Source organism: Callithrix jacchus, chromosome 1 (assembly GCF_049354715.1).
Source record: "Callithrix jacchus isolate 240 chromosome 1, calJac240_pri, whole genome shotgun sequence".
NCBI classification, from domain to species: domain Eukaryota; kingdom Metazoa; phylum Chordata; class Mammalia; order Primates; family Cebidae; genus Callithrix; species Callithrix jacchus.
Window position 1 is genome coordinate 187,402,203 of NC_133502.1, and position 23,466 is coordinate 187,425,668.

General features: G+C 52.5%; 1 protein-coding gene across 1 annotated transcript in view; it reads left to right on the top strand.

Annotated features, from left to right (window-relative positions):
* SHISAL1 (shisa like 1) overlaps positions 1 to 23,466 on the top strand; it is a 170,234-nt gene that overhangs the window by 15,482 nt on the left and 131,286 nt on the right. The window lies entirely within an intron of this gene.

Consider the following 23,466-nt stretch of genomic DNA (forward strand, 5'->3'; position numbering starts at 1 on the left):
GGGTTCAAGCAAGTCTCCTGCCTCAGCCTCCTGAGTAGCTGGAATTACAGGCATGCGCCATCATGCCCAGCTACTTTTTTAGTTGAGATGGGGTTTCACCATGTTGGCCAGGCTGGTCTTGAGCTCTTGACCTAAGGTGAGCCACCTGCCTCAGCTTCCCAAAACGCTGGCATTACAGGCATGGGCCACCACGCCCGGCCTATTATTTTTAAACTGTGACTTCCTCTTCCCCATTGTCCCTTGCTGTCCCCCACAACTGCTCTCACAGGGCTGGTGGATCTCAGCGTTAGAAGCCCTTGCCCCTCAGTCCTGTGGTTCACGTCTTTCATCTCGAAGTCACTTGGCTGTATGCTTCAGAGGCACTTTCTCTTGTCTTTCCGAATGCCAGCCTGATCTCCGGATGAGCCTCGAATGATTCAACACACCCGTTGCATTATTTTTGTTAATTTCATCCATCTTCAGTATTCTTCGAGACTCAGCTATTCTCTCTCTTTCCTTTGCTTCATCCTTACCACCTAGCACGCAGGCAGGTCCGCCCAGGCACCCTGCCCCTGGGTTCTGGGAGTCAAAGGTGGTCCCTGTCACCAGCAACTCTGGTTAACAGAAGAAAGGAGGAACCAGGCGAGCACCCACCATCCCAAATGCCCCTGTGCCCCAGCCAGTCCTGACCTTTGTGGTTTGTCATGCCCAACCTGGGCTTCCCCAGGCCCAGCTAGGAAGACCCATCCTTCCTCCCACCTCTGGTCCAGCCTCTTCCTCAGCCCAGCCCGCTGCTGTCCTGCCCACAGGGAGAACTCTCTTCTCCATTGCCAGCATAGCTGGGAGTTCACCCTCTCTCTAAGCATGCTTTCTGCTTTCAGTGGCCCCAGGGAGGGAAGGGCAGAGTCCTGTGAACCCAGTGTACCATCTTGGACTGTAAGTCCACCCTAGCAGTGGGGCTCGGCTATTTTGCCTGGCAAGTGGATTGATGATGTTTTCCTTTCATTCCCCCTAAGTAAATATTAAATAAGGCATTGCTTCTCTTTCAGCTTGATCACTGGGGCCCAGTCATCCTTCAGGCACTCGTGGCTCACCCACTACTTCCGGGGAGGAGAGGGAATGACTTGACAGGTTTATTCCCCTCGAGACTGGGGCTGGGGCTGGGGATTGGCCTGTCAGCTGCACTATTGCTTGTTTCTCAGTTGGGCAGCCCCTGCCCGGGGTTGGGGTGTTGGCTGCCTTGGCTGGGTTGGCTCCAGGCTCTGAGCACCACAGAAAGGCACCTGGGTGCCTCCTGAACCCCTCCCATCATGCAACACGTGATGCAGCAAAGCACATATCCTGGAGGAGCCCTGCTGTGCGCCGAGACCTGCACCTGTACAGAGGCCCTCAAGGCCTGCGTCTCGGGCCAGAGCCGGGTACCTGCCCTCTACTCAGAGCTGGTGCAGAGCCCAGGGCTCACAACATGCCTTATAGGCAAAGAGAAGACAGGTCCCTATTCCCAAGGTCTTGAAGTCCTTGAGGGACAATCTGGAGAGACATGAGGGTGAGAGAGGGAGCTAGCACCTCGCCCCTGCACTGCTGAGAGCCTGCTGAACGCTCTGCCTGCACCCCAGGGTTTAGGTGCAGATGAGAAAACGGAGGCCCAGCTAGGTGAACCTGTGCCTCAGGCAGCCTGGCAAGTGGCAAAGCTGCCATGGGGCCTTTGATCCATCTGCCACCCTTCAAGTCTGTCAATGGGAAAACTCTAAGTAGCCAGTACCTTATAAAGGGGACTTACCTGTGCCTACCCCAATGATTTACCTGTGCCTGCCCCATGATTTCCCTGTGCCCCCTCCATGATTTACCTGTACCTGCCCCATGATTTACCTGTGCCCACCCCATGATTTACCTGTGCCCCCTCCATGATATACCTGTGCCCACCCCATGATTTACCTGTGCCCCCTCCATGATATACCTGTGTCCCCTCCATGATTTACCTGTACCCGCCCCATGATTTAGCTGTGCCCACCCTATGATTTACCTGTACCCACCCCATGATTTACCTGTACCTGCCCCACAATTTACCTGTGCCCTCTCCATGATTTACCTGTGCCCCCACCATGATTTACCTGTACCCACCCCATGATTTACCTGTACCCACCCCACGATTTACCTGTGCCCTCTCCATGATTTACCTGTGCCCTTCCATGATTCACCTGTGCCCATCCCATGATTTACCTGTGCCCCTCCATGATTTACCAGTGCCCGCCCCATGATTTACCTGTGCCCCCTCCATGATTTACCTGTGCCCCCTCCATGATTTACCAGTGCCTGCCGCATGATTTGCCTGTGCCCCCTCCATGATTTACCTGTGCCCGCCCCATGATTTACCTGTGCCCCCTCCATGATTTACCTGTGCCCCTTCCATGATTTACCTGTGCCCACCCCATGATTCACCTGTGCCCCCTCTATGATTTACCTGTGCCCACCCCATGATTTACCTGTGCCCCCTCCATGATATACCTGTGTCCCCTCCATGATTTACCTGTACCCGCCCCATGATTTAGCTGTGCCCACCCTATGATTTACCTGTACCCACCCCATGATTTACCTGTACCTGCCCCACAATTTACCTGTGCCCTCTCCATGATTTACCTGTGCCCCCACCATGATTTACCTGTACCCACCCCATGATTTACCTGTACCCACCCCACGATTTACCTGTGCCCTCTCCATGATTTACCTGTGCCCTTCCATGATTCACCTGTGCCCATCCCATGATTTACCTGTGCCCCTCCATGATTTACCAGTGCCCGCCCCATGATTTACCTGTGCCCCCTCCATGATTTACCTGTGCCCCCTCCATGATTTACCAGTGCCTGCCGCATGATTTGCCTGTGCCCCCTCCATGATTTACCTGTGCCCGCCCCATGATTTACCTGTGCCCCCTCCATGATTTACCTGTGCCCCTTCCATGATTTACCTGTGCCCACCCCATGATTCACCTGTGCCCCCTCTATGATTTACCTGTGCCCACCCCATGATTTACCTGTGCCCGCCCCATGATTCACCTGTGCCCCCTCCATGATTCACCTGCGCCCCCTCCATGATTCACCTGCGCCCCCTCCATGATTCACCTGCGCCCCCTCCATGATTCACCTGTGCCCGCCCCATGATTTACCTGTGCCCCCTCCATGATTTACCTGTGTCCCCTCCATGATTTACCTGTGCCCACCCCATGATTTACCTGTGCCTGCCCCATGATTCACCTGTGCCCCCTCCATGATTCACCTGCGCCCCCTCCATGATTCACCTGTGCCTTCTCCATGATTTACCTGTGCCCATATTTTACCTGTGCCTGCCCCATGATTTACCTGTGCCCACCCCATGATTTACCGTGCCCCCTCCATGATTTACTTGTGCCCACCTCCATGGAAACCATGGGCCTGAGATCCACAGAGGGGAGGGGTCCGACTGCAAGTATCGAAGCGCTTTCCCAGGGAGGGACACGTTTCTGCCAGGAGTAGGAGGGGCTGGAGTGCAGCAGCGAGTGAACAGAAGGAAGGGGCTGCAGCTGGGGCTGGGGGCCAGGCAGCTCTCACAGCCTCAGGTGACATAGTGCATTTAAAATCCCCACAGAGTGCAGAGGGGAGAGTGACAAGTGGCCAGAGTTATTGTGCAGGGGCTGGGTGGGGCTGGTGCCGGTGCACAGACAGGGCGCTGGGTGTTCTCCCAGGGGTCTGGGTAGCCCAGAAAGATGCCTTTTACTTCTTCCTGCCCCCCTTTCTTTGCCATTTTCTCCCTTCCAGCACCGCCCCAACCCCACCCCACCCACTGGCTCTGGCTTTACCACTGACTTCCAACAGGCTGGGCCACCTTCAGGAAGTCACATGACCTTTCTGCACCACAGTTCTCGTTTGTCTCAAAATGCAAACAGTATTCCTGCCTCCAGGAGCTGTGTGAGGGCCTCACAGGTGATGGATGAGGACAGCCCCTGCGGACAGAGGCAGCAGCAGGGAGGCAGCTGCTCAGGGCCAAATCTGTGTTCATCAATCCCCCATCCATATGGATGTGTCACCCCAGGGAGAGGCGGTACCTGGCCGTCCCCTCTGGCCTCTCCTATTGGTTGCAGGCTCTGAGTTCAGGCCACCGATTCAGATGTGATCAGGAGGTTTGATGAATGTAGATTCCACTCAGCATCACTCACCCCTCAGAAGGGAACGAGGACTGGAGAGTAATTATAATCAAGTTGGAGGAAAGCTGATGGTATTAATGAAAATCATTATGTTCCTGGCAGCTAATCCCGGCAAAGGGAGGGATTGACTGTGTTTGAATTCCTCTTTTTAATGTTCTGTTTTCGATTGGGAACACTTTCAAATGACTTGTGGGGGAGAGCCGGCACCAGGCAGGGCTGTTTCACACGCGGCCACTCAGCCCTGCTTGGGCTGTGGAAGGAGAAAGGGAAGGCACTGAGCCTGCCGAGGTTTCCTGGCCTCGCTCTGGTTTTCTCTGAGTCTCTCATCCTCATGTTGCCCCATCCTTGAAAGATCTGATCGGCCAAGTGCGGTGGCTCACGCTTGTGATCCCAACACTTTGGGTGCTAAGGTGGGCGGATCACTTGAGATTGGGAGTTCGAGAACAACCTGACCACTATGGAGAAACCCCATCTCTACTAAAACTACAAAATTAGCCGGGCATGGTGGTACATGCCTGTGATCCTAGCTACTCAGGAGGCTGAGGCAGGAGAATTCCTTGAACTCGGGAGGCAGAGGTTGTGGTGAGTCGAGATCACGTCACTCACTGCACCCCAACCTGGGCAACAAGAGCAAGACGCCATCAAAAAAAAAAAAAAAAAAGGAAAGAAAGAAAGAAAGATGAATGGATGGATGGATAGATCGATCAATCGATCGATCTGATCAGGCTCCTCTGGCTAGTCATCCCCCAGGTACTTTTGGAACTTCCTGAGACACAAGTCCACCAGTGTCCATCATCCCCTGGCTGAACAAGCACCGTGGCCCCTGTTGCCCTCTGGAAAGAATCCCAGCTCCGAGGAAGGCCTGTCTGATCTGCTTCCTGACCCCAGCCGCCCCCCACAGGCCCCTGCAGCCCCTTCCCTGCATGGAGTCCTAGGCCGTAGCCTCCAGTCCTCCACTTGGCATACCCTCCACCTTTGTCCACGTGGTCCCTCCCCCCAGGCCACCCTCCCTCCTGCCCTCCCCTGGTTACCACCTCCTCACCTTTTAATATTTGCCTCCTGCCTCAGTTTCCACGGGAAGAGCCCTCCCAGTCCCTCTCTAACCCCCACATCCATCCGATGTTCCTTTGGCACCTGTACCCCCCCCACCAAGAGCTCTATCTAATCGATCATACTGATTTGTGCTGTGCTTGTCCCCTCCTGCTTCTGTGGCCCCAGGGGCTGGTCCCTGGCAGGTGCTCAGGGAACAGTCATTGATTCCTAAGGACTTCGCTGGGCCAGAGACACAGAGGTGCAAGCCACAGCTCTGCCCTCCCGGAGACCCTGGTGTGGCCACAGAGACAAGTCTCCAGTAATTGCCACATGAGTTCAGAGCAGGAGGAGGCAGTGGGGAGTCACAGAGGGACCTGGCACTTCAAAGCAGCAGGTGGCTGTGAGTGGAGCCTGTGTTTCACCCACCCGCCCTCTTAACTAGAGCCACCCCAGTGGCTTCTCAAGCGGAGCCCACCAGCTCCTCCTGACCAGGCGGAGGAGAGCTCTGCCAGTCAGGAAGTGGCTCCTTGGGGAAGCCATCCTCCCTGCACAGGTGAGTTCCACCTGCAGGACAGCCCTTGGACAGAAGGCATGACATCAGCATGGCCCCTCTCTGAAGCATGCACGCTGGTGGTAGAGAACCAGTGCAGGGTGCAGGGCCACCTCCCTTCTGCACCCCAGGGCTATGAATGAGTGCAGAGGCTGCTGATGTGAAGCCTCCTCCACCCCAGAGCTGCTCCTGCCCCCTGCCCTGCCCTGCCCTGCCCTGCCCTGCCCTGTGGAAGTCACCTGCCAGGAGGAACGGGTTGGAGTCCCACCTCTGCCACTCCCTGGCTGGGTGATCTCCCACATGCTTCCACAGCACTCCAAGCCTCAGGAAAGTCACATGACCTGGGGGCTGTTGCCAGGTCGAGACCCACCCTGGGGACAGAGCCTTTCTAGGCAGGGGACTTAGCAGTGTATTTTTCTATTGCCACATAAGCAGTGACCACATCTTCAGTGGTTTCAATGACACCATCCATTCTCTTACTGCTCTGTAGGTCAGAAGTCTGACATGGGCACACTAGGCTGAAATCAAGGCCGTGGGCAACGTCTTTCTGGAGGCTCTGGGGAAAATTCATCTCCTGCTCATGAGGGTACAGGTGGATTCCAGTTCCAGGAGGTAGAGGACTGAGTCTGTTTGCTGGCAGTCAGCTGAGGACCATTCCCAGCCTGTAGCGGGGCTCACATTCCTGGGCTCATGACCCCTTCTTCCATCTGCAGAGCCAGTGTCAACCCAACATCGTCAAAAGGGCCAGAATCTAGTTTGAAGAGAGTTTACTTAAACCGTGGACCTGAGACCCAGAGAGGTTTATTCAAGCACAGTTTGAGCCCGGCCACCAGGGAAGCATAGATTCTAAAGAATAGAAGTCAGTGCTCCGACATATGGATGTTTGGGTGTGTTTAGGGAAGCTTAGCCGAGCCCGGACGTCTTTTTGTACAAGGCTTAACGTGTAGTTACAATGATCTGATTCGTTGAGGTGATGTTTTCCTTTTGCAAAAGGTGTCTTTAACCTTCCACACTGAAGATGCTACAGTCTCGGGGTCTTTTGTGCCATCTGGTCTGAGTTGGGACAGTATTGTCCTGGCTGCAGATGATCAGGGAGGCAGTTCTGCTGTAACAAACATCAGAGATTGGAAGTGGGGGAGGTCCGGCCTCTGGTTTCCTACATGGAAGAAGAACCGTGAGGAAGAGGGCTATTCTCTAAGAAGCGGGAGTTATAAACTCACGATGTGACTCAGTCCTTAGAAGCAGGACAGACTCGCTCTGACTCAGTCTCCAGGCTTAGCTTTCCCGTCGGTGTAATAAGTCTAGTGGGTCTTGACACCAGCAATGGAGGTCGAGTCTTTCTCATGCTTACAATCTCTCCCCCACCCTCTACCTCATCTTGCTCATCAGCCAGACACGGGTCCCTGCTTCCTTTTTGTTTGTTTTTTGAGACAGAGTCTCACTATGTCACCAGGCTAGATTGCAGTGGCGCCATCTCGGCTCACTGCAACCTCCGCCTCCCAGGTTCAAGCGATCTTTCTGCCTCAGCCTCCCGAGTAGCAAGCGCCACCACACCCAGCTAATGTTTTGTATTTTTAGTAGAGATGGGGGGTTTCTACATGTTGGCCAGGATGGTCTCAATCTCTTGACCTCATGATCTGCCCTCCTCGGCCTCTCAAAGTGCTGGGATTACAGGTGTGAGCCACCACGCCTGGCCGGGTCCCTGCTTCTAAGGACTCGTGTGATTATTGAGCTCACCCAGACAACCCAGGACAGTCTCCCCATCACAAGGTTCCCACGCTGAATCAGAGCTGCAAAGCCCGCTTTGTCATGAAAGGTAACACATTCACAAATCCTAAGGTTCTGGTGTGGGCACCACTGAGGGCCACGTTATGACAACCGCAGTGGTAAAGACAGCCGAGGGCGTGCCTCCAGCGTCTCACATTCTAGTGACAGGAAGAGAGGAAAATCTTAAATAGAAGCTGAAATGAGACACACTGTAATCCAGACAAGAGCCATGAAAAGAACAAACAGGGCAAAGTGAGCATTGGTGGTGGGGAAGGAGGGGTCCCTCACCCTGGAAGGGAATCATGGGCACGCGGTGGCGGCCTTAGCTCCGGTGGTTGCTCCTGGCAGAGGTGGGTGTGGGAAGGTTTGGTCGTCGCCTGGCAAGAGGCTGGCCTGGACCTCCCCGGCCAAGGAGGGCTGGGGTAGAGGGTGTTGGCCTCAGGCCCCACAGAGGCAGGGTTGCCACTGGCTGCAGGGCTTCCAGCCCAGAGCTGGCCCCATCTCCATGTGTAAATCCATGGACTAGAACATAAGGCTGTTGGCTCCCCTGAAATCATTGCTGGTTTCTTCCTCAGGGTGCTGTCCATGAAAGCTTTTCCTCCTCACTGGGACAGGAACTTTGAAACATGTGGAAAACAGGATGGGGGCCATCATGACCCAAAGCCCGAGCAGTCACCGGCTTCCCTTGGGGTGAGCAAGGGAGGCTGTTAGCTGTGGAAACCGTGATGTCTGGAGGGCCACGGGCCCTTTGCAAATGCATCGTTGCTTGTAGGAGCTACTGAGTCTGGGGCTGTCCGTGGAGGATGGGCAAGACAAGGACAGGAGCAGAATGATCAGGTCCGGGGTAGGAGTGGGAGAGTGGGGATGCCACCCGCAGAGGCCACCGCACAGTGAATATCTCACCTCGGGGATCCTGTGTGCAGCTGTGGGGTTGTGGGCTCTGGGGCAGAGCAGGCGAAGATTCAAACCCCACTCTTTTGGGCTCAGGTTCACCCACTTGTGGGAATAACAATAGCCTTCCCTTCATGGGGTGGTTTAAGATACGTCTGTGAAGCACCTGCCTATACCGGGTCTTGCCTGGGAAGACGTCCGGGCCCGATAGGCATGTGTCCCTGGGTACATGGCCCGTCCATGCCCCAGATGGGCATGTGTCCCTGGGTACATGGCCCGTCCATGCCCCAGATGGGCATGTGTCCCTGGGTACATGGCCCGTCCATGCCCCAGATGGGCATGTGTCCCTGGGTACATGGCCCGTCCATGCCCCAGATAGGCATGTGTCCCTGGGTACATGGCCCGTCCATGCCCCAGATAGGCATGTGTCCACAGGCTCATGGCCCAGGGCAGGGGACAGACAGACATCAGCTATCCAGCAGGCTGAGGAGCCACAGAGGCAGTAACTACTCTTAGCCCTCAGGGAGGGAGGGCGCTTCTCTGAGCTGGGAGCTACAGGATGGACAGGCACTCACTAGGAGGAGATGAGGAAGAACATTCCAGACAGAGGGACCCACCCGTGCAAAGGCCTGGAGCGGGAAGGACCCTCATGTGTTCAGGCACAAAAAAGCTCGGAAAATCATGCTGCATGTGGCTGTAATGTGGCTGGAGAGGTGGCTGTGCCCAGTGTCCACCAAGCCTTCAGCATAGGGCGGTCTCACGTCCAGGTGGCTCTGGGAGCCACATTCCACTGGTTATCCGCCTTCATCAGTCACAGCTCTCCCTTTACTCATGTGTTTGTGAACTGCAGGGGACCGGTGCCAGTGTCCTTGTCACAGAACAGAAGCCAGTGCGGGAAGAACTTTTTGTCCGTGGTGCTTGGGGTGGGCGTGGGGTCAGAGCATGTTGGGGACACAGGCCCTGACTCCCAGGCCAGCACTCAGCCCTCCCAGTACTGAGGGACACTGGCCTGGGAGGGAGATGCTGTTGTGAGTCCCGGTTTTTCCATGAGGAGCTGCAGGAACAGTGGGGACCAGAGGTCGTTCCGGGGTGGGGGTGCCCTCCTGGCACAGGCCTGGCTGTGGTGAGACCGAGAGGTTTGTCTCTAGGGTTTCAACTCTGGGATAATTAAGCCTGACAATTTGGAAAGTCGGGGAAAACACAGAGGAGAATTCTCCTTATAGAAATGACCAGGGTAGCTGCCGGGACACCGAGGTCTGAATGTCTGCTGGGAGGTGCCCTCGGGCTCCGAGGGAGCCATGGGGTGGCCAGACACAGGCGGGACCCTGGGTGTACCACACAGAGTAAAGACAGGGTGGGAGCTCACCAAGGGAGAGTACAGTCATGGTGGGGACATGGGCGCCAGGCTCAGCCGGGGAACTTAGAGTGCGGAGAGCTCAGGGCACTGCAGGGACGGTTTTGGGGAGGCCAGCATTCATACCAGCCCCTGACAGCACAGGACTGGGGGCTGGGGAGCCAGAGTCGGTGCCACTGTGAGCTGCAGGGCTGGGCACGGCCCCCACCTGCCGGTCCTCGGCCATCATCTGAGCAGGGCTGAGGCTGGCCGCTCCCTCACAGGCCAGAGTGAGGTCTCAGGAAAGGGCTGGGTGAGTGCTAGGAAAATGTGAAGTGTGGTCAGGAGACCCCCCACTGCGGTGCCCACTGAGAAGGTTTCATGAGTGCCACTGAGTCACGGGATCCAGGCACAGGGGGCCTCCCTCCAGTGAAACTCCAGCTTCCAACCATAGCATGCATCCATACTGGCAGGCTTGGTCAGCCTGTCTCCCACGGCGGGGACTTCTTGTTTACTGGGTGCCCAGTCCATCCCAGGGTGACATCTGACAGATATCACCTAGCCAGGTTTTCCCCTCCTCCATCTTGCCTCTCCTGCCCCTCCTGCCTCTACCTGAGGCATCCAACTCACCAGCCCTTCCCACTGTAAAGGCATAGCCCAAGTCCCTCCACTTGTGTCCACCCTGTCACAGCCCTTCCAGAGCTCCAGGCAACCCTCATCCAAGCCACCCCCTCCCGCAGCTCATCTCCCACCAGGTCCCCACAGCCCTCTCTGAGCCGGCTCCCTGCCTCCCCCACCCAAGGCAAGGTGTCTGGAAATCTGCAATTTCTCCCCGCCACCTGGCAGCTCCAGCCACTTCTAGTGCACTGGGGATAAAGCCCTAACACTCACCAAGGCCCCTGGCTCTAAGTGACTGCCCCCTCTGTCCCCGCTCTTTATCTCATGACCCCACCCCATACCCCTTTCCCACCCCCACTCCCAACCAGGCTCCAGCCACTCAGCCCTCCTGGCTCTTCCTCTAGCCCAGCTGTCGGCCATTTCCAGCCTTCAGTAAGGTCCCGGGAGGCTCCTCCCCAGCGTTCTGTGTGGCTGATGGTGCTTGCCCTTCTGCCTGCTTTCCATCTCACCCCTCCAAGAAGCCACCCCAGGCAGGGGCTTAGCAGAAACCAGGGATTTTAAGACACTTTGCTGAAGTGCCAGCCTGGAGCCCAGGGAAATCAGCAGTTTGTAAACACCGGAATTAGGGCGATTAGGCGGGGAGGCTGTTCCCTCTCCATTCATTCAAGGCAATTGTACTTCATGGCTCCCAGGGGCCCCTGAGTCTCCTCTCCCCGCCACCCTGCACACACTAACTGTGGCCAAGGCTACTGGGGTTGAAGGGTACCCGTTGGAATCTGAGGAAAGCGTCTGGGGTGGCGGGGGAGCCTTTAGGGCTGGACAGCCAAGTTCTGATCCTGGTTCTCCTCCTCGGTGGGTGTGTCATACCAAAGGAATCCCTTCAGCTCTGAGTCTCTGCTCAGGGACATCAGGTTGTCCCCACAAGCTGCAGGGAGTGTCCCGGCTTTCAGGCTCTGTTCTCTACCTGGCCTTCCCTCCCTGTCTTGCTCCCCCCTCTCCAGGACTGTGTGCCCATCAGCTGCTCTCTGAGAGCAAAGGACAGGAGCCCAAGGCTGAAACATGAGTTTGTGGCTAAGGGCAAAGAGGAGGAAGGGTGACTCAACGTGGGCCAGGGCAGCCAGAAGGCCGTGTGGAGGCAGTATAGTCTGAAAGGGTCCTTAGCCCGCGTAGAATGTCTATGGGCGAAAGGAAACGGACAGGGGAAAAGGCGTCCGGGATGAGGAACTGGCCTGAGCAGAGGCCCAAGGCATGGAGGTGGGTGAGCCCAGTTGGATCAGAGCAGGGTGGGGGAGGGGAGCAGAAGGGCCTGGCAGAGCTCACCTTCAGAGGGCCTTACATGCCAGACCGTGGGTGGGCCCTGGGGCTAACAAGGGCTCACATATGCTTACAGCAGTGTTAGAAGCGTCTAGATGCCAGTTCTGATCAACCAGCCCTCAATGACAGTGCCAGGTCCTATGTCAGGTGCCAGGGACCCTGGCACATGGGCTCTGCCCTGGAAGACTCATCTGCAGGGAGGCAGGAAAATCAATGTCTACTGCCAACCCTGTGTGCTCCAAACTGTGTTGGGGAGGGTCAGGTTTCCTCTAGGCAATCTGGGAGGGCTTCCTGGAAGAGGCACCCTGAACTGAGCCTTGTAAGTCAGCCAGGACAGGAATAGGGGAACAGTATCTGCAAAAGTACAGAAGCATGACCAGGAAGGGACAGGGAATTTGCAGGTGTGGCCAGTAGGAAAGTGAAGGAAGAGGTGGGGAGAAGGGGCTATGATAATGACCATGGGCATTCTGATGGGCACAGAACTCTTCACTGGGGTCATTGAGTTATGCTTCAGCCCCTGTGGGCCACTATGACCTCTACACCATTTCACAGATGAGGACATGGGTTCAGAGGTCACTGACCTGTGGGGACGAGGCCCGAGGCTGCCTGGCCAGGGTCCGTGCTCTCAGCCTGAGAGTTGGGGCAGACAGCCAGGCAATGGCTGAGAGCACTGGAGATTTTAGGCAGAAGAAGGACAGTGTCTGAGCTGCACTTTTAAAGGTTACTCTGGCGCAGGTGGAGCAGCAGGAAAGGCCAGGTCCCTGTTTGATAGCAAACTCCAGAGAGGGTATGCCTGGAGTCACCTCACCAGGCTGTCCTGTCGGGAGTGTGATCAGCTGACCCTGGGCTTTGCCCACTTAGCTGCTGGAGAGGTGCAGCCCCCACCGTGCCAGGCCAGGATGGGTGGGGGAGGGGACCCTGAGAGCGAGAGGGGGAAGACCCTGACAATGAGGTGATTATGTCTTGAGCTTTGCTTTAAAAACCTTAATGGATTTTTTCCACTCCATAAAGCCGCCCTGAGGTCTAGGAGTGATCATTGAGATCCGGGAACAAGACTAATGCGGCTGAGCTGAGCGTCTGTGCCCCCAACCCCCCACCTGACCTCCTCGCTGTGTTCAGTGAAAGAGGAGGGGGAGCTGGGCACAGCATGGGGGCTCAGCCGCTGTCCTCCCGGCCCTCCTCGCTGTGTTCAGTGAAAGAGGAGGGGGAGCTGGGCACAGCATCGGGGCCCAGCCGCTGTCCTTCCGGCCCTCCTGGCTGTGTTCAGTGAGGAGGGGGAGCTGGGCACAGCTTGGGGGCTCAGCTGCTGTCCTTTCGGCCCTCCAAGCATGTGACAGATGTCCTAGCTGGTGTCCCGGCATGCCAGCACTCTGCCCAGGCTCTGCCAATGGGAATGTACTCAGTCCTCAAGGTCACCCTGCAGACTAGGGGCTGCTGTCATCATCTCACTTACAGTGGAGGAGAAACTGAGGCACGGATGTCTATGTGCTCAGCCAGGAGGTGGGAAGCACGTGGTCCAGGAGCTTCTGCCCTACATCCAGCCCTGGGGCTCCCCTTCCTTTGTTGATGGGGTGCTCACCCTCATTCTTCATGGTCTTTCTTTCGGTCAAGTTGCTTTGACCTCCCACTGTAGGATGTGATGTCTGACAGTGGCCTCCCCTGGTCTTGGTCTCTTCCCTGCCCCAACACCATCGTCCCTCCCTGACTGGCCAAGTGGGTGGCTATGAGCCTCACATGCCTTGTAGTACCAGCCAGGCCTTTGTCTCCTTCCTTCCTGCCAGGATTGTCCTGGGCCCCCGTTTACCTTGTCTAAGGAGGGTGAGAGGAAGGAACATGCTGGAGACCACCCTGCAACTGGACTCTTCCACCCCAGACCCTCACTTCTTCCTAGTCCTTGCCCTCCGTCTCCCCCTCCTCCCTACACTCCTTCTTGCCAGGATTCCACATGATGATAACGTCAACATTAATAATAGCAGCCAGCACATTTGGGGCATTTGCAGGCGCCAGGCTTCGGGTAAGCAATGCATACTTCTTAACTCATGGAACCTGCTCCACCATTCATACAGGACACACCATCCTGATGCCATTTTACCACTGAGGACACTGAGATCCAGAGAGGTTGAGGCACTGGCCCAAGGCCACACAGCATCCTAGATGGGGAAACCAGAGGGAGTCTGCACTCATTCATAACTATAAAGGCATACAGCCTTTCCGTCCCCGAGAGAGGCCTTCTGACATCGGGGAGCCGGTGCCCCTCCCAAGGATGGCTCCTGCTCCGAGTGTTTGGGGACACCCAGATCATGGGAGCTCCTGATTCAAACTCCGTCCCTGCAGAGTCAAGCTTCCCTCTTCCTCGGCTCCTATTGCCAGGACAGCTGTCTCTACAGAGAGCCCGGCGGCTCCAGGAGGACTGCACATCCAGACAGTCTGTGTGCTGTTTGGGCTTCCTTTTATCCCAGAGGATTTATAGAGTCTGGAGGCTCCTTGTTCTCCAGGAGTCCATCAGCAAATGGGTCTGGGGGCTGGAGGGCTCAGGACCCCACCCTGGGCCCCACCAACAACCCCTTGCTATGCAGCTTTGGGCAGGGGCTTTCTATTCCCGGGTGGGCCTTCAGCTCCGCAGCCCTGGAGGGCCATGAGCCGGCATTTCCTGCACAGCCACTGTGCGCCCGTCCCAGGAATGGCTTCTACCCTTCTAGGTCTCAGGGACTCTTCCTAGCAGTGAAGTGACGTGGGTGATGTTCCCATTTCTCAGAAGAGGATACTGAAACCTGCCTTGCCCGGGGGTACACGGGGGCCAGATATGGCCTGGGGAGACCCAGCTCTCTCATTGCCAACTCTACTTCCCGCTGCCTGCTGGGGTTCTGGGGATCTGGGGTCCCCAGATTTATTCCCAGGACCTTCTGGTTGCATCCCTCCCAGGGCCCCGTGTGACCCTAGAGCATGCAAAAGGAAACTGTTTGGAGCCATCATTGGTATCGGCTTTCTGTGGCGTGATTCAAATTCGCTGGAAGTATAAAGAATGCACCCTACTTGCTGAGAATAATTTTTATTTTGTGTGTCCAAACCTTGGCTGAGCCTTTGCTTACAGATCTGAGTGGAGCTGATCTAGTCACCAGCACCTAAGGCAGCTGCTGCAGCGTTACTGCCTCTCGGGGTGGGCCTGTGACCCCCTCCCTCCCAGACCACCCAAGAAACAACTCGGTTTGTAAGCAGAAAGTGTCTGGGCTGTGCACGATTCAGCTGCAGGGACAGAAGCCCCAGGCCTGCCCCAGTGTGGAAGAAGGCAGCCTCAGCCGCACCCTGGAGACGCCCGCCTGCAGCTGTGGGAGCATTCTGCTTTGCAGGGATACAGACACCTGCATGGCCTCCTCCCCTGTGCTCTCCTGGGTCTCCTCTCTGCGCCAGGTCAGTCTTTGTTATTAGATGCACAGCACAGGTCATAGAGTTGGAGTTATGTTTGACTCATGGCTGTATGTGACTTTGGGCAAGTGGCTTCGTCTCTCTGAGCCTCAATTTACTTACCTGCAGAATGTGATGGTAGCAAGCTTTGCAGAACTGTGCTGCGGATTCAGAGAGAGCACCTACACAGTGTGCTGACAGCAGGTGCTCTGTCCATTCTGCCAGGTCCTGCCCCTCCCCCACACCGCTTCCTGAGCTCATTTCTTCGGAGGTCACACAGACTCCCCTCTTTCGGGAGGCTACTCCCCGCCACGCCCCCACGCACCTCCCTGCATGTACACTCATGCTCAGACAAACATTCGGGTTTGATTTGACAGGAAGTCTCAAATCTAAGACTGTGAGATCCTATTTCATTTCCTCTTTGAGAATGCTTTGAATATTATAGGTCCTTTAAATTTCCTTATGAATTATAGGATCAGCTTATCAATTTACGCACATGTGCACAAAAGCCTGCTGTTGGGTTGGGAAAGCATTAATGTACCGATCAATAGGGACAGAATGAAAATCTTCACAGTACTGCATCGTCTTGTCCATGAACTGACCTATCCCTCCGTTGTTTTAAAGATCTTATTTGGGGCCAGGTGCAGTGGCTCACGCCTATAATCCCAGCATTTTGGGAGGCCGAGGAGGGTGGATCACAAGGTCAACAAGATGAAACCCCGTCTCTACTAAAAATACAAAAAATTAGCTGGGCATGGTGGCGCGTGCCTATAGTCCCAGCTACTCAGGAGGCTGAGACAGAATTGCCTGAACCCAGGAGGCGGAGGTTGCGGTGAGCCGAGATCGTGCCATTGCACTCCAGCCTGGGTAACAAGAGCAAAACTCCATCTCAAAAAAAAAGATCTTATTTTATTTCTCTCAACAATATCGTAATTTTTCTGTGTAGCGGTCTTGTGCATCTTTTGTTAAAAGGATTCCCTGATGCCTTGTGCTTTGCTGTTATTGTACACTATTTAAAAAATTTCATTTCCTAGCCACGTGTGCATGGTACATTGACCTTGTATCTAGTAATCTTGCCAAATGTTTACATTCTAATGGATTATCTATAGATTTTTTTGAATTATCTATCATAATCATAATGACATTGTTATAAGTAAAATTTTGATGCTGCAAAAGAAATAGCACTTGAAGATAAATCCTCTCAGCAAGGCAGTTTACCTCTATAGAAGGGTGCCGCGCACGGAGAGGAGAGAGCAATCAATGGTGGCCGCACGCCTGGACAAGGTGGGGAGGGGCACTTACGCCTGACGGGGGTCGTCCCTGCTGCCGTGTTTTTCCTCTATTGGCTAGGGTTAGGCCACACAAACTAGATTAATCCCAATTGGCTATTTTAAAGAGATCAGGGGTCTGAGCTGGAGGGGTAGGGTGGGTGTTTTGGCAGGAAGGACGGTTACGGGTGGGTCAGAGCAAGTAGCTAGGGTGACCTAGGAGAAAGCACGTAACCGGAGCAGGTGACTAGAGCAGGTAACTGGGATGAGTTAGGGCAGAGCTGGGGGCCAGGGGAGCAGATGTGAACTACTGATTACAACTGGTGGAGAAGGTTGTTTACGGGAATTACAAGGAAGTTAAACTTTAAAAGAGAATTGAAGAATGAGAGAGCTGAACATACTGACATACTGATTCTTTGAAGAGAAATGTGGGGTTCACTATAACGACATGGATTCATGCTGACAGCTTCCCTTTCTCCAAATCCTTATCCTTTCTTTTTTTTGCCTTATTCTGGTTACAACATGAATGTTGAGTAGATGCAGTGGGTGTGCCTGACTTGTTCCTGATCTTGGGGGGACGTTTTTAATCTTTCATCGTTAAGTATTATATTTATTGTGCATATTGTAAATACCTTTTCTCATATTAGGAAAGTTTCTTCTATTCCTAAAATGCTAAACATTTTTTAAAATAATGAATGTGTGTTGAATTTTATCAAGTGTTATTTGTACATCTAAAGAGATAAACATATCATTCTGTATATTATTCTTCTAATATGGTGAATTACATTGACTGTCAAATATCAAATCAATCTGGCATTCCCAGAGTAAATCCAATTGATTATAGAGTATTGTTCTTTGGATATATAGCTAGCTTCTGTTTGCAAATATTTATTGAGGCGTTTTGCAACTTTAATTTTTTTGTGTTAATATTTCATGCAACCATAACTGCATACAAATTACAACAAAATATATGGGTTTAAAGCAACAATAGTCTTATCTCCAGTGGATTCTATCATTGGGGATTCAGGCAGGACAGAGCAGGGGCAGACGGACTATTTTCTCTACTTTCTGGAGCCTAAGCTGGAAGACTTGAGGGGCTTGAGGGCAGGAATGATATGAAGTCTCAATCACTTTTATGCCTGGAGGCAATGCTGACTGTTGACTGGGGCCCTAGCTGGGGCTTTCAGATGAACACCATATGCAAGCTCCCCAGGTAGCTTGGGCTTCCTCACAACATGGCTGCTGGATTCCAAAACCAAGTGGCTTAAGAAAGAGAGGGGGAGGGAGAGAAAGGGAAAAGGAGGAAGAGATTGAAAGGAGAGAAGGAAAGGGAGGGGAAGAGAGAGGGTATAGGGTAAGTTAGAGAGAGAGTGGGGAGGAGGGAGGGGGTGGAGAGAGAGAGAGAGAGAGAGAGAGAGAGAGAGAGAGAGAGAGAGATGTATATGTTCATTTGTCTATTTAAGACCTAGCCTGGGAAATCATATAACATCATTTCTACAGCTCTTCATTGGTGGGGAAATCACAAGACTCCTCCCAAACTCACTGAATGAAGACTGTCAATCCCATTGTAAGAGAAACAGGTGTGATGGGATAAACCTATGGGTGTGTCTGCCTTTAGAGAATGTCTTTATCAGCTTTAAGTATGAGGGCTATGCTTTGCCCCTAAAACAAGTAGAAAAATATTCCCACTTTTTTGTTATGTGCATAATTTGTATACAGTTGGTGCTATTTATTTCTTAAGTGGGAGAATTCACTTGTGAGGTTATCTGGGCCTGGAGGTCTCCTTGTGAAAACGTTTTAAATTATAAAGCAAATGCTTTGAGGACTATTCAAACTTTTTATTTTTTCTTGGTCAGTTTTGTTTTTCTAAGGGTTTGTTCAACTAAATTTGAAATTTGCAATAAAGAGGTGTTCATAATATCCTTTCTTAATGATGGTAAGGTCTGTAGAGATGTCTCCTTTTTATTCTTGATATTGATTTCTATTTTCTTGGTCAGTCATACTAGGGATTTATCAGTTTTATTATGCATTTGAAAAATAAACCTCAAACCTTGTTGATTTTTTTACTATCATATATTCATTTTCTATTTTATTTTCAGATCCCTTTTTTATTTCTTCTATTTTCTTTGGGTTTACTTTGTTGTGGGTTGCTGCTGCTGCTGTTTTGGGGATTTTGGGGGGTTTCTTTTTGTCTCTTGAAATGTATATTTATATAATTTCTTTTCAGCCTTTCCCCCCCAAAATATATTTTGAGACTATAAGTTTTCGTCTATGTACTGTTTCAGCTAACTTGTACATATTTTGATAATTAATTTTTATTACTGTTTAGTTCACAATTATTTTCTAATTTTCATTGTAATCATTTTGTGATGTTTATTTAGAAGTATATTAATTTATAAACAGTGGAGATAGTCTAGTTGCCTTTTTGTTATTTTCAGTTTAATTTCACTGTGGTTAAAGAATGTACGATTTTAATCATTTGAAATTTGCTAAGACTTGTTTTATGGGTCAGCATATAATCCATCATGGTAAATGTTCCATGCACACTTGGTAAGAACACGAACCCCACTGTTGTTGTTTTACAATGTTCTGTGTATGTCAGTTAGGTCACAGTTCTTTATCATGTTGTCTGAGTCTTCCATATCCAGACTGTTTTTGTCTGCTCCTTTTATCAGTTACTGAGACACATGCATTAATCTCCCACTGTGACTGCTGCTTTACCTATTTCTCCTTTTAGTTCTGTCCATGTTTTGCTCTGTTTATTTGGAGATTATGTTGTCAGGTTTATAGAAATTTAAAAATTGTTTTAACTTCTTGGCAACTGAAAATTTTTTATTATTAAATATTCCTCTTTATCTCTAGAGATGATTTTTGCCTTAAAATCTACTTTACCTGATATTACTATAGTTAACATACTGTTTTTTGGTTAGAGTTTGCATGATCTTAATCTTTTTTTTTTTTTTTTTTTTTGAGACAGAGTTTCGCTGTTGTTACCCAGGCTGGAGTGCAATGGCACGATCTCGGCTCACTGAAACCTCCGCCTCCTGGGTTCAAGCAATTCTCCTGCCTCAGCCTCCTGAGTAGCTGGGATTACAGGCGCACACCACCATGCCCAGCTAATTTTTGTATTTTTAGTAGAGACGGGGTTTCACCTTATTGACCAGGATGGTCTTGATCTCTTGACCTTGTGATCCACCCGCCTTGGCCTCCCAAAGTGCTGGAATTATAGGCATGAGCCACCTCCGCCAACCCATCTTTTAACTTTCACCTCTCAAGTCCTTTATTTAAGCTGTCTCTTCGAAGCAGCCTATAGTGGGGGTTTAAAAAGTGAACGAACTCAATTAGAATTATGACATAATTTTGTCTTTAAGAAAAGTATTTCTTTTCTACTTGTCCCACCTGTTCTATATTTCTTCACCCTCTTTACTTACTTTAGAATGATCAAATATTTTTATTATTTGGCCTCTCCCCTCCCATTAGCTTGTTAGTTACACATTTTTAGTTATTTTTAGCAGTTACTTGTAGATTCCTATGCGCATCTTTGACATATTAGGGTCTAATTGAAGTGAGCACTTTACACCTCATAGTAAATGCAGAAAGGCAAGTGTTTCCGAACATTTTAACTTAGTTTTCCTCCTTACGATTTTCTTACTGTCCTGTTGTACCCACAGATTCATGTTTACCCTTTCTCTGGCTCTTCATACGGTAATCCCCATTCGGCTACACTTCTGGTCTGAAACAGGAAATTGATTCAGGCGGGAGGAACAATAGGTCATTAAGGCAGCCTGTGACATCTGGTTTGGATATTGCAGAAATGCCCTAAGTGCTTCCATACCCAATGGGGCCTGGGCTGCCAGGAGACAGGGTTGGTGGCCAGAAAGAGTCCCCAGCATCTAAGTCTGGGTCCTCAGACCTGGTGACATCACCCCACATAAAACCTTCAGGGGCCTCCTTTCCTTCAGGTAAAGATGGAACATCTCAGTGCAGCCCATGAGGTCCTGCAGGCTCCGACCTGGCCCCTGGCTGGCCAGCAGCTTTTCTGCTCTTGGCATGAGTCACCCTGAGCATCTGTCACTGCTTCAAATGCATCCTGCCTCGGGGCCTTTGCACAAACTCTCTCCAGCCTGAGAACCTTCCCCAACCCTCTCCTGGAAGCCAGCTGGGGATTCCTGCCCACTGTTGTTGTGTCCATTGCTGGGGCCAGGCCAGGTTCTCAATGGCACGTTACTGGTGATGACCTTGTTGTACCCCCCACCCGAGGGACGGCAGGCTCCACAGAGTGCTGCTCCATGCCATGTCCCCTGTGTGAGGGTCCCTGGTGCTGGCTGGCTTGGACCTGGGCTCTGCCTGACTCTGCGTCTCACTTTTTCTGTGACATCAGGCAAGTCTCCTTTTGTTGAGCCTCAGTTTCTCCTGCTGGCAAAATTGGGCATGAATCCTGGCCTGTCTGCCCCACCTGAAAAGATGGTGGTGAGGCTCCAGGTCATCTTCTTGTAAACTCAAGCATTTAGCCGATAACTGGGGCGCACAGTTATCCCCCATGAAGGGTTTGTCAGGGACACCCTTCCAGGCCATGGACAAAAGAGGCAAAAGTCTCTATCCTCGGGGTTAACGTGCTGGGGAGGGAAGGACGGGCAGGAAACAACCAACCGCATGAGGGGCCACGGCAAGTGCTGGGAGAAGTCATGGTAGTAGAGCAGGGGAGGGGGCAGGGCTCGGGGGTCTCCAGGGAAGGCGGTGCGGACCCTCCCTGCAGGAGGTGCTCTTGGCAGCCTGCCTGTGTAACTGCCTTTGGAAATAACACCAAAAAGCTGCAGGTGCGGCACTCCAGGCAGGGGACCCAGCAAGGGCAAAGGCCTGAAGGCAGGAAGGTGGAGGCCGGCAGAGCAGGCAGACCACTGTGGACACAGATGACAGGTGGGGGCTGGGGGTGAGGCCCCAATGCCCACTGCCCCTGCCAAATGTGGGCATTCCAATTTTGCCTGGGTGTCCCCTGCTGCCAGCTTTGTGCAGAACAGCCCTGAGGAAGACTGTCTTCTCTGCTGCTGGCCCCAAGCCCCTTCCTGGGGAGGAGGACAAATTCATCACCACCAGCATCCCCCTAGCTCAGCAGTCAGGTGCTCCTCCCAGACAAATGAAAGAGCCCTGGCTGCTGCCTCGCCTCCAGGCCCCTCCAGGGCAGGGAAGAACTAATCAGGTTGGAAGCTGCTACCAAATGTATCCACAGGCTGAAAAGACCATCGGCGGTACAGACAAACCCAATCCCCTGCTCTGGGCGAGCGCAACCTTGGAAATAAAGACACGCTTGAACCTCACCTCTCTGGAGAGAGCTCCCAGCTGACACCCAATATCTTCCTACCCTTACCCAAGGGACATTTTGAGGTCGGGTTCTTATTGACACCCATGGAAGCCAGGCTGAATGTGGATCCCACCCTGGAGGAGTTCTCTCCCCCACCATACCCTGCAGCTGACCGCTTGGTCAAGGCGCTCACTTCCAGGAAAGAGCTCCAGGGAAGACCCGAGTGTTGGCTGTGAGGCCAGCGTGCAAGGGTCTGTCCCTCCACCAGCAGGAAGGAGGGAGGTGGCATTGGTTCTGGTGCCTATGATGCTGGGAAAGGCCTGCTGGATGTGCAGTCAGAGGTGCTGGCGTGCTTGGACTCCCAGGCCTCCCATGTACCAGATGGAGACATTGAACAGCCTTGGTTTTCCCATCTGTAAAATGGGCTTCCACCTGCCTCACTGTATTGCCTGGGCAGTCAGATGAAACCTAGCAACCTCATCCAGGGAAGGGACTCCGCACCTTCAGGCCCACTCAGGAAGATGTAACTGGTCGCTGGAACAGGTGCCTGTCTGTCAGAGTGTCTGGGGACTATCAGAACTTTATGAAGAAAATTAAAAGTGTTTTGCAGCTGGGCACATGGCTTATACCTGTAATCCCAGCACTGTGGGAGGCCGAGGTGGGTGGATCACCTGAGGTCAGAAGTTCAAGGTCAGCCTGGCAAACATAGTGAAAGCCTGTCTCTATTAAAAATACAAAATTAGTCAGATGTGGTGGTGGGCACCTGGAATTACTCGGGAGGCTGAGGCAGAAGAATCACTGGGAGGCAGAGGTTGCAGTGAGCCAAGATTGTACCATTGCACTCCATCCTGGGCAACAAGAGTGAAACTCCACCTCAAAAAGAAAAGGAGGGGGCCAGGTGCGGTGGCTCATGCCTGTAATCCCAGCACTGTGGGAGGCCACGGCTGGCGGATCACCTGAGGTTAGGAGTTCGAGACCAGCCTGACCAACATGGAGAAATCCTGTCTCTACTAAAAACACAAAACTAGTCATGTGTGGTGGCGCATGCCTATAATCCCAGCTACTCAGGAGGCTGAGGCTGGAGAATCACTTAAACCCGGGAAGTGGAGGTTGTGGCGAGCAGAGATCACGCCATTGCACTCCAGCCTGGGTGATAAGAGCATAACTCTGTCTCAAAAAAAAAAGTGTTTTGCAGGTCCTTACTCTGGAATAATAATGTCTATGTTTTGTTTGGCCATTAACTAAAATATTTATATAAATATTCTATCATATGTGGTGCACAGATACATACAGTAAGATAGAAAAATAGTTTGTGGGGTTCTGGATCCCCTCTCCACTTAGGGACTGGGGAACTCCTTAGCTAAGCTAATTACCCCGGATCAAAATCGAGGCTGCATTGTTCTCTGTCCTGAGCAATTCCCTGCTGGAATCGCTGCTTCCTCTGCCAGGATCGTGGTTTTTCCTTCCAGGCAGTGTTCAGGTTCTCTGTCGGTTTCACTGTGAATGTGTCTTCACCAACCCCATTTCCGGAAGACTTGCCACCCCCAGAGGACTCAGTAAAACACCTGCCTCCAGACCTAAGTCCTTGGGAATGTGACCCTGTGTCTCTGCATCTGGTCACCTTTGCTGCCCCATTGGCCACCCTTTGAGGTCCATGCTAGAGCTCTGAGCAGGTTTTAGAAACTTAAGCTTTTGGTGTAGAGAATGATTTCCAGGCCAGTCTGCAGTGAAAGCAATTCTTTCAATACACAGAAGTCTTGAACACTCATACCCAGCGCCCAATCCTCACATCGAATGTTAGTGACTGTATCAGTTAGTGTTTGCTGTGTAAGAAAC